An 11,282-nucleotide genomic window follows, 5' to 3' on the forward strand; every position below is an offset into this window, starting at 1 on the left:
GGGGCTTGGTTGACGGAGGACGGCCCCGTCGTGGAGGAAGGGCCAACCGTGGAGGTTGGTCAAGGTCCAAATGGGCCGGCTTGAGGCTGTCCACGGAGATGCGGTCCGGTTTGCTGCCGATGTCAATGATGAACGACTTGTCGTCCCTCTTCAGGACCCGGAAAGGATAATCGTACGGCGGCCGGAGCGGTCCCCGGTGTGCGTCGTTCCGGATAAAAACGTACTCTGCAGTGCGAAGTGCTGGGGGGACGTGGGGTTGGGGGCAGCCGTGGTGGGACGTGGGCACGGGGGCAAATCTCCTGGCGGCCTCCTGGAGGACCGAGTGTTGGCGAGCCAGGGGTCGGTGGCGTCAGGGATGAACTCGCCCGGCACGCACAGTGGCTGGCCGTAGACCAGCTCGGCGGTGGAAGACTGGAGGTCCTCTTTAGGGGCCGTTCGGAGGCCCAATAGGACGCACGGGAGCCTGTCGGCCCAACCGTCGTCCTGGAGGCTGGCCCTGAGAGCGGCCTTCATCGAGCGGTGGAACCGCTCGCACAAGCCGTTGGCTTGGGGGTGGTAGGCCGTGGTGCGGTGTGGCTTGACGCCCAAGGCCTGGGCGATCGCGCCCCAAAGCTCGGAGGTGAATTGCGGGCCTCTGTCGGAGGAGATGTCCGAGGGGGCGCCGAAACGGGCAATCCAGGTGCCAATGAAGGCCTGTGCCATGTCGGCGGATGTTGTTGATGCCAGCGGGACGGCCTCCGGCCACCTGGTGGTCCTGTCCACCATCGTGAGGAGGTGGGTGAAGCCCCGCGAGGAGGGAAGGGGTCCCACCAGGTCCACATTGATGTGGTCGAAGCACCGTGCGGGCACGTCGAATGGTGCCAACGGGGCCTGGGTGCGCCGCTGGACCTTCGCGTGCTGGCAGGCGACACAGGCGTTGGCCCAGTCGCGGACGCCCTTACGGAGCCCGTGCCAGACGAACTTTGCTGCCACGAGCTTCTACGACGCTTTCCGGCCCGGGTGGGAAAGGCCATGGAGGGCGTCAAAAATGTGCCGCTGCCATCCGGTGGGCATGATGGGGCGAGGTTGGCCCAGGGAAACGTCGCACAGGAGAACTGTGCCTGTGTCCTCGAAGGGGACGTCGGCCAACCGCAGGCCTGTGTCCGCTGTCCGGAGGGCTTGCACCGTGGGGTCGGCCGCCATGCGGGCGAAGTCCACACCGAGGTGGACGGCGTTCGCGCCGGACCGGGAGAGGCAATCGGCCACAGCGTTGTCCTTGCCCGCGACGTGCTGGATGTCCGTCGTAAATTCGGACACGGCGGAGAGGTGGTGCTGCTGGCGGGCCGACCACGGCTCTGCAACCTTGGCCATGGCAAAGACCAGGGGTTTGTGGTCCACAAACGCCGTGAATGGGCGGCCTTCTAAAAGATGGCGGAAATGGCGAACGGCCAGGTAAAGGCCGAGGATCTCTCGGTCAAAAGCGCTATACTTGCGCTCGTTAGGGCGAAGCTGCCGGTTGAAGAAGGCCAGCGGTTGCCAAGCCCCGTTCACCCACTGTTCATGCACTGCGCCCACCGCGTAGTCGGAAGCGTCCGTGGTGAGGGCGATGGGTGCGTCGAGCGCCGGGTGCGCCAGCATGGTCGTGTTGGCGAGGGCCATCTTAGCGCCCGTGAACGCCTCGTCCATCTCTTTGGTCCAGGCGACGTCGTGCTTGGCCAGCTTGCCCTGGAGGGCTTCGTACAGGGGGCGCATGAGTTGGGTGGCGCGAGGCACGAACCGGTGGTAGAAATTTACCATCCCAAAAAATTCCTGTAGGCCTTGATGGAGCGGGGGCGCGGGAAACTTGTGACTGCCTCCACCTTGGTATGCAGCGGGACGGCCCCGCGCTTCGTGATGCGGTGCCCCAGGAAGTCGACGGCCGTTACGCCAAACTGGCATTTCGCCGGGTTGATGATGAGGCCGTGCTGGCCGAGGCGCTCAAAAAGCGTGCGCAGGTGGATGAGGTGCTCCGCCCGGGAAGTGCTGGCGACAAGAATGTCGTCCAAGTAGAGGAAAAGGAAGGTGAGGTCGCGCAGCACGCTGTGCATCAGCCGCTGGAAGGCCTGGGCCACGTTCTTAAGGCCGAACGGCATGCGGAGGAACTCGAAGAGGCCAAAAGGTGTAATTACCGCCGTCTTCGGCACGTCGGCCGGCCGGACGGGTACCTGGTGGTAGCCCCGAATGAGGTCGACCTTGGAAAAGATCACCCGCCCCGCCAAACGGGCGGAAAAGTCCTGTATGTGTGGTATCAGGTACCGGTCGGGGGTGGTGGCGTCGTTGAGGCGGCGGTAATCGCCGCATGGTCACCATCCGCCACCCGGTTTGGGCACGATGTGCAGGGGCGAGGTCCACGCGCTATTCGAGCACCGCACAATGCCCAATCGCTCCAGTGCGTCGAATTCCGCCTTTGCCATGGCGAGTTTGGTCGGGTCGAGGCGACGAGCCCTGGCGTAGACCGGTGGACCTGTGGTCGGGATGTGGTGTTCGACGCCGTGTTTGACGGTGACGGCCGAAAACGTCGGCTGCGTGAGGGCGGGAAACTCGGCGAGCAGACAGGTGAAATCGTCCGTGGCCGGGAGTGCGCAGGCTGGCTTGGTTGGTGCTTAGCCGCTCAATGAGCAAGCGAGCGAGCTGAAGGTCTCCGCATTGATGAGCCGCCGCCGTTTGACGTCCACCAAAAGCCCATGCGCGCACAGAAAATCTGCACCCAGCAAGGCCATGGGTACGTTCGCCTTGATGAAGTCCCACCTGAAGCGCTGGCCCCCGAAGCAGAGTGCGACGCTGCGTGAACCGAAGGTGCGGATGGAGGAGCCGTTTGCGGCGACCAAGGCCAGGCCGCAAAGCGCGGTCTGTTTGTCCTGCACCGAGGCGGGTATCACGCTCAGCTGAGCGCCGGTGTCACACAAAAAACGCCGCCCGGACGCTGTGTCCGTGATAAACAGAAGGCTGCCTGAATGGCCGACGCGCATGGCAGGCAGCGAGCGCCGGCCTGGTCATTTCCCGACCTGCCGAAAGTGCACGGTGGGCGGCACGTTCTGGCCTTCTGCCCGAACCTGGCGTGGTAGTAGCACGTGGTCCGTTCTGGTGGAGGCTCCGGCGGTCGCGTCGGGTTCGGTCGATGGGGCGTCGCGGCGGCCGCTGCCGCCAGTGGCGCCCACTCGGCCGGTGGTGGCGCCGGTCGTGGCGCGGGCGTTGCCTCGGTCGGCCCAGGGTTCCAGGCGGCCGCTCCGACGTGTCGCCTGGCTGAGAAAAATTTATCGGCCGCCTTGGCCAGGGCGCGAGGGCGCAAGGGCCAAAGCTAACCGTACCTGCCCGGGTAGCTGCAGGAGGAACAGCTCGCGGCAGAGGAAATCCGGGCTGTGGTCGCCGAGTTTAGCCAGCATGTGGTCCATGCGCTCGGATGGACGGGCCTCACCCAGGTCAGGGAGGTCGAGCAGCTGTCACGCGCGTTTGGTCTCCGTGAGTCCAAACGCACCGAGGAGTAGGCCTTTGAGCGCGCCGTATTTGTCGGCATTCGGCGGGTTCTGTAGGAAGCTCAGGACCCAGGCAGCAGTGGAGGTGTTGAGCGCGGAGACCACATGGTGGTAGCGCGTCGTGTCCTCCGTGATGTTCCGCAGGGCGAAGAGAGAATCTGCCTGGGCGAATCAGACGGCTGCGTGTGATTCCCAGAAGCCAGGGAGCTTCAAAGCTACAGATGACTCCATCGCCGTGTTTTCGAAAAGGGGTCACCAATTGTGGAGCTATGCTCGCACAATAAAGCCGGACAAAATGGACGACACCAGGAACGAAGCTTCACTGAGCTATTTATTCCAGCTCAACTCGAAAGAACTCAAAAGCACTGAATAGCCCGTTAACATGGGCGGAAATTTATATCAAAAGTTCACCACACAAAAGCCACGCCTCTCAGGCGGGGCGTGGTATGCAAATAAGTCAGCCACGCCTCTCAACGGGGCGTGGTATGCAAATCGAGAGTCTGCCAGGGCAAGGCAAGTCCGGACACGTCCGGGCGAGTCCGGGCAAGTAACCGCCCGCCGGTTACGTTATCGGCCGGTGCAAGGTGATTGTGTCATGCTTCCGGTAACCGCTACAAACATATAATTCCGGCCCTGGTCCAAGCAGACCTGGGCTTGGTAAAAGCAGTAGAGCATGTGGTAAACTAATGCTGAAGCAGTAGAGCAGGCAGGTATGCTACAAAGTAGTTAACAATGACATCAAACATGCGTGTGGTATTTATTAGTTGAAGGGGATTGTACAACCTGGGGGGTGGGGATACCAGTTTCCAGTAAGCAAATAATCCATGTATTAAAATTTTGACTTCAGGCATGGACGGCCGGTTCGTGAATGACTTGGGGAAAAAAAAAAAAACGATGAATAGTAAACGATGAACCAATAAATTCCACTTTCCTGTCCCACCTTCGGTGGGAGGTAAATCATTGCCATCAGGTTAGTGAAGAACTTGGACAAAAAAAACGTACCCAGTGCGAATGTTCCTATTAGTCCAGTCATTCTAGCGAACTTTTACCCCTAACCCACCACTAATTGCAAGAGAAAAAAAATGATATTTTTCTGAAACCTGTCGATCCTCTGAACAAATACATAAAATTATACTCAATTATAATGAGTGGATCATACTTTATTTTCAGATTGCCCGTAGAGCTGTCTCGGCAGAGGACATCGCACAAGTGGGGCGAATCAATATACGACCTTTCACATCAGCATGTGGAGGAATGCAGTCCTTTCTCTACGAGAAGCTTCCAGCCTGTACCAACTTGAGACAAATCAGCTCAAATGTTGACCTCCTCTGGAAGGTTTCGCTTACTGTTCGATCACCTCGGCCCTCTTGGACAGGAATGATGCAGATGGTACACAAGGGAGAACATCTGGGTGAGGCATCAATAATGTTTCTGCCCATGATTGATCTCAGTCCAAGTGACTTGGACTGCATCAACTCCACACTGCATTTCGTTTGTGAACATGCGCAGAGATATGGTGTAACCCCGATACTGACATTTGATCAGCCACTTTGGTGGAAAGCTCTCACCATAGTCAAGAGCGAGCCAGTGGACAGCAAACTTCACTCGATTGTTCTAAGACTAGGAGGATTCCATACACTCATGAGTTTTCTTGGGTGTATTGGCCACCTGATGTCTGGTACTGGACTCAAAGAGCTTCTGGAAGTTGCATATGCCAGCAACACTACAACCCACATGATGAGTGGCAAAGCCGTGTCTAGAGCTATACGTGGATATCTACTCGTTGATTCAGCACTCAATGCAAAACTTGCTTCGAAGGTATTTCAGATGAACCTCCCAAGTGATGGAGACAGCGAGCGTACAGTTCCAGCAGAGCTCAATGATGCAGGCGACTTGTTTGACGGTCTGATGTCGGGTGACCAAGCAGTGTCAAACATCGAGTCATCGAAGGTGATGGAGGTCATTGGAGACAAAATCAATCAGGTGATTGATACAATAAGGCATCAACGGACAGCGAGACTGTGGTTACAATACATGGAAATGGTGGACATTTTCCGTTTTTTTCTGAAATCTGAAAGAACAGGGGATTGGATGCTTCACTTGCATATCCTGCACGCCATGCTTCCATATCTTGCAGATTCCGGACACAGACACTACACAAAGTGCCTGCACATATATCTGCAACTGATGACCGAGTTACCAAAGGACCATCCAGAAGTACATCAGAAATTTCTCCAAGGATTCCAAGTTGTCCGACGGAGCGACAGATACTGGGCTGGTCTGTCTACATATTTAGTCATCGAACAAGTACTTATGAGAAGTCTGAAGACATCAGGTGGTCTGACCAGGGGACGAGGGATGACAGAGACACAACGCTCAGTCTGGGTCATGGCTAGTCCTTTCTTTGCAGAGGTGAACAACGCCCTCCAACACCTCACTGATGTGATGTATGTGACAAGTGAACAGCACAAGGATCTATCAAAGTCTAGACAGAAGAATGATGTAGCTGATACCCAGAAAATGCTTGAGTTTCTTCATGAGAGGGATCCCTTTCAAGACGACGATACTCTTCACAACATTTTCACTGGTATAGTTGCCCAGACAACGGTGAATGTTGATGAGGCGAAAACTGTGGGAGAAAGGCTCTTGGGCCAGATGAGTGGTAAACGTGTGCTTGAATACAGCTTCAAGAAGAAGGGTCAAGCCATAACTATGGACTCAGAGTCTGCAATGAAGACACCAGACGGAGACATCAATATCGACCCTCAGTTACTCTTCCAGAGACTTGTGATCGCTGGCACTGAAGTAGGAGACTTATCCAAAGCACTCCTTTGTGAGTTATGCACATATCCTCCATCTTTGTTCGAGACCAAATATGCCTTGCTGTCCGCCAATAAGCCAGCGTTAGCCTCAGCAATCAAATCCTTGGCACCTGCCGATACTGCACAACCGTCCGATATACAATACGTACTCGAGGGCGGTGCCCTATTGCAGCGCATACCGTGGCAGTCAGGTGAACAGTACAAGGATATTCTTGACCGCTACCTGAAATATGTTAGTAGGCATTACGGGCATGCTATCGTCGTGTTTGATGGCTATCGTGAAGGTCCCTCAACGAAAGACTGTGCCCATCAGAAAAGGGGTGAGCGACCATCAGTGAAGGTATCGTTTTCTCAAACCATGACGCTTTCTGTCAAGAAGGAAGAGTTTATTCGGAACAAGGAGAACAAGCAACAATTCATAGACATTCTTGGTAAGAAACTGGAAGAATCTCATTGTGAAGTGCTTCATGCGAGTGGGGATGCGGACCTACTCATAGCAACAACTGCAGTTTGTAGCTCTTCAAAATCCAACACTGTTCTTGTTGGCGAAGACACTGACTTGTTGATACTACTGTGCTACTATTTTCGCAAGAATACTGCGCACACTCTCTACTTAATGTCGGAGCCGAAAAAGGGTTCATTGAATCCAAGACAATACTTGGACATTGGCAAAGTCAGAGAGGCTCTGGGTGATACTGTCTGTGAAAACATTCTCTTCATCCATGCGTACCTGGGATGCGACACGACATCAAGGGTCTTTGGGATCGGCAAAGGCACTGGACTCAAACTGTTCAAGGACAATGAAATGTTCCAGCAAGAGGCCCTAATTTTCGGCAATAAAGAGTCAACACAGGATGAGGTCATTGCTGCAGGAGACAGAGCAATGGTTTGTGTGTACGGAGGCAAACCATCAGACAATTTGAACGAATTGAGGGTAGCAAAATTTCATGCTAAGGTGACAACAAACAAAACATCGTTGCACCCACGGGTACTTCCGCCCACGAGCTCAGCTTCCAAATATCACAGCCTACGGGTATTCCAACAGGTTCAGGAGTGGAAAGGACACAAACTCAACCCGCTTGACTGGGGATGGAGGATCATGGAAACCAGGATGATCCCTATGCATTCTGACCTCGCTGCAGCACCAGACTATCTCCTAAAGCTGGTTAGGTGTTCTTGCAAGGGTGGTTGCAGTGATAAACGTTGTGGTTGTCGGAAACTTGGGCTGCCTTGCACATTTGCATGTAGGGAGTGCAGAGGTATTTGTGCAAATGCAGACGAATCAGTGGACGTTTTCGAGGATGCTGATGATAGTGACCATGGAAGAGACGAAGTGACGTGTTAAATATTGTGAACGGACAGAAGGACATTGGGTACAAATAGTTGTGGTAGTGTATTCAAACATGGTTAAATAAATAATTTAGAGTTGATTTGGGGTATTATTAAGAGTGATATTGTCATATAATTAATTTCCAAACATTGCGGTAGTCCGAAAAGTTCCAAAATCGGAAAGGACCTGAAAAACCATGTTCCACTCGATATATTTAAGTATAATTTTGGGCAGATATTTAGTAGACATCAAGGTCTCAGAAAAGTATTACTTCGTTTCTCTTGCAATTAGTGGCGGGTCCATTCACATTTTGACTGGACTATATATCCAGTCAATGGCGAAACTGCAAATGGAGAATCCATGAATGTCACGGATAGAAACCCTTACGTCATTTCTTCATTCTGCTTTAAACTCAATATCTCTATATTTTCAATCCCAACAACATTCATCATTCCAATCTCAAATTAACACTATAGTATTAATATATCAAAATGTAATGTTAAATCACAATTGTATCGAGATATTTATATCAAACCAGCAAACCGTCGTCATCTGTTCACTTCCGGATTCGGAAGCAAGGTCCATGTCGATCGCATTTCAAAATCATAATTGTATTGAGGAATTTCTGAAACCTACCGACCTTATCACACTCACTCGGACCCCAAAACGTTCCACAGAAGGTTATTATATTTCCTTTTAGTAAAACATGCAATTGTAATGGTTACTAAACGTTGTGCCCTTGTCATGTGACCAGATCCTCAGCTCTGATTGGTGCATGTTTGTGAGGGACATACAAACGCTGTGCTGGACAGCGTTACCCTTAGGGCTATGCCGTAAAATGTAGGCGATTGGACAGATCATCAAATCACGTTCCAATGTCACTGCCCCCAAGCCCTCTCCGTCCCACACTTCTCCCTGCTCTCAAATGTTGTGGTTGTGTGCTTCCCCTTCTCTCCCCATCTTGTCTTCCGCTCCCTCTTTTTGTATATTTTGTTTGTCTGGTTGATTTGTTTGTGAAATAAATGTTAGCTCTTTCACGAGCCTCGATTCAGTATACAAAAAAACAAACAAAAAAAACCAAAAAAAAACGGTATACCAAATTACTTCTGTTGGAAGTTAGTATTCGAGGAGCGATCAAATACAAATAGGTTGGAGGCCTGAGTAGGCAAGCGAACTGCCGTGTCTGTAATTAGGCCATGGGCTGGGGATAGCTCTCCTACTCTTTCAAAAGAACACCGTGGGATCTTTAACATCCATCAACCAATGCCGACAAAAGGGACGGCCAGCTTAACGTCCATCAACCAATGCCGCCAGGTGGGACGGCCAGGGTAACATTCATCAACCAATGCCGACAGATGGGACGGCCAGCTTAACGTCCATCAACCAATGCCGACAGATGGGACGGCCAGGGTAACGTTCATCAACCAATGCCGACAGATGGGACGGCCAGGGTAACGTTCATCAACCAATGCCGACAGATGGGACGGCCAGCTTAACGTCCATCAACCAATGCCGACAGATGGGACGGCCAGCTTAACGTCCATCAACCAATGCCGACAGATGGGACGGCCAGGGTAACGTTCATCAACCAATGCCGACAGATGAGACGGCCAGGGTAACGTTCATCAACCAATGCCGACAGATGGGACGGCGAACTTAACGTCCATCAACCAATGCCGACAGATGAGACGGCCAGGGTAACGTTCATCAACCAATGCCGACAGATGAGACGGCCAGGGTAACGTTCATCAACCAATGCCGACAGATGGGACGGCGAACTTAACGTTCATCAACCAATGCCGACAGATGAGACGGCCAGGGTAACGTTCATCAACCAATGCCGACAGATGGGACGGCGAACTTAACGTCCATCAACCAATGCCGACAGATGGGACGGCCAGCTTAACGTTCATCAACCAATGCCGACAGATGGGACGGCCAGGGTAACGTTCATCAACCAATGCCGACAGAAGGGACGGCCAGGGTAACGTTCATCAATCAATGCCGACAGATGAGACGGCCAGGGTAACGTTCATCAACCAATGCCGACAGATGGGACGGCCAGGGTAACGTTCATCAACCAATGCCGACAGAAGGGACGGCCAGGGTAACGTTCATCAATCAATGCCGACAGATGAGACGGCCAGGGTAACGTTCATCAACCAATGCCGACAGATGGGACGGCGAACTTAACGTCCATCAACCAATGCCGACAGATGGGACGGCCAGCTTAACGTTCATCAACCAATGCCGACAGATGGGACGGCCAGCTTAACGTTCATCAACCAATGCCGACAGATGGGACGGCCAGGGTAACGTTCATCAACCAATGCCGACAGATGGGACGGCCAGGGTAACGTTCATCAATCAATGCCGACAGATGGGACGGCGAACTTAACGTCCATCAACCAATGCGGACAGATAGGACGGCCAGGGTAAAATTCATCTAATGCCGACAGAGGTGACGGCCAGCTTAACGTCCATCCAGGGATGCCACACACACTGATGAATCATCCCTCCAGTTAAACACCAGGATAACAGTTAATAGCCGCGTCGGGATTCAAACCCAGGTTGGACAGCTTAAAGGTGATTGTGCTACCTCTAGGTTTCCTTCCAATCCACCACACTCGCTGAGGCGTCTCACTCTCACCACGTTTACCTTTTTGTCTAGACTCTTGGAGTGCTCGCACCTTCACCTTTTCCCCTCACATAAATGTCTACGTACTACGTCATACGTCACAAGTCACACGTCATGGCTAACATGACACGTGATAGTGGACGTCGCTAATTAATTGATCTCGAACGGCACAGCGAGACATCTGGATCTGATCAACGCGTGAGATATAAACGTCCAACAGTTCCACCCCTCTATCCCTTGGAGCAGTGGGCGATCTCCATGTTACAGAGCGCACATAGTAAACCTCATTATTCAAGATAAGAGATCTACGCAGCAGGACCGGAACACAGATTTATTTACTGTGCCAGGTGATAGAAATAGAAATTAGGAAAAAAGTGAATCCGGATGTAAAGAGTTTGTAAATATCAACCTGACACATTCAAACGTAGCACGGAGTTGCATAAGGAATTAACTTTGATTTGCTCATATAAGGGTAAAATATGAAAATAAAGCGCATGCATGTGCACACCTGGCTTGCAAATGGGAGTCGTGTACATTATAGGCCTTCTATAAGATTTGGCAGTCTACGTGTTATAGATCGTTAAAAGAAATGCGGTGGTTTAGCGCTACTCAAGCAGTCTTATACATCACCCTATTCACTGTAATAACACGACGTTGGGTCGCAGCTTGAAAGATGGAGGCATCATCGATCACAATATATGTATATCGCAATGTGACAGCTTCTTCTTCTTCTTCCTAATCTTCTTCTTCTTCACCCCAAATACTGCACTATCTCACATACCACGCCCTCTAATGTTATTTATCAGTGGTTCCCAAACTCTTTTGTATATGACCCAAAATTTGAAATCACATTTGCCTCGTGACCCAAATGGTACTGGTACTTACTTGATTCCTATGATAAATATTTGTTTGGTTTAAAAGCGTATAAATAAAATAATTCTGGGTTCTACCGCCATTTTCTCCAGCATCTATTACATCACCCAATGTCACACGTTAAAGTA

At 52.1% G+C, this 11,282-nt stretch overlaps 1 long non-coding RNA gene across 1 annotated transcript in view; it reads right to left on the bottom strand.

Moving 5' to 3' along the window:
• LOC144888605 (uncharacterized) overlaps positions 1 to 10,971 on the bottom strand; it is a 59,968-nt gene extending 48,997 nt beyond the window's left edge. Inside the window, exon 1 of the long non-coding RNA XR_013621159.1 lies at positions 10,790 to 10,971. This is a non-coding gene — a long non-coding RNA (uncharacterized LOC144888605). The remainder of the gene's footprint in view (positions 1 to 10,789) is intronic.
• Between the last annotated feature and the right edge of the window lie 311 nt (positions 10,972 to 11,282).

Source organism: Myxine glutinosa, chromosome 13, assembly GCF_964187855.1.
Source record: "Myxine glutinosa chromosome 13, kmMyxGlut1.1, whole genome shotgun sequence".
NCBI lineage: Eukaryota > Metazoa > Chordata > Myxini > Myxiniformes > Myxinidae > Myxine > Myxine glutinosa.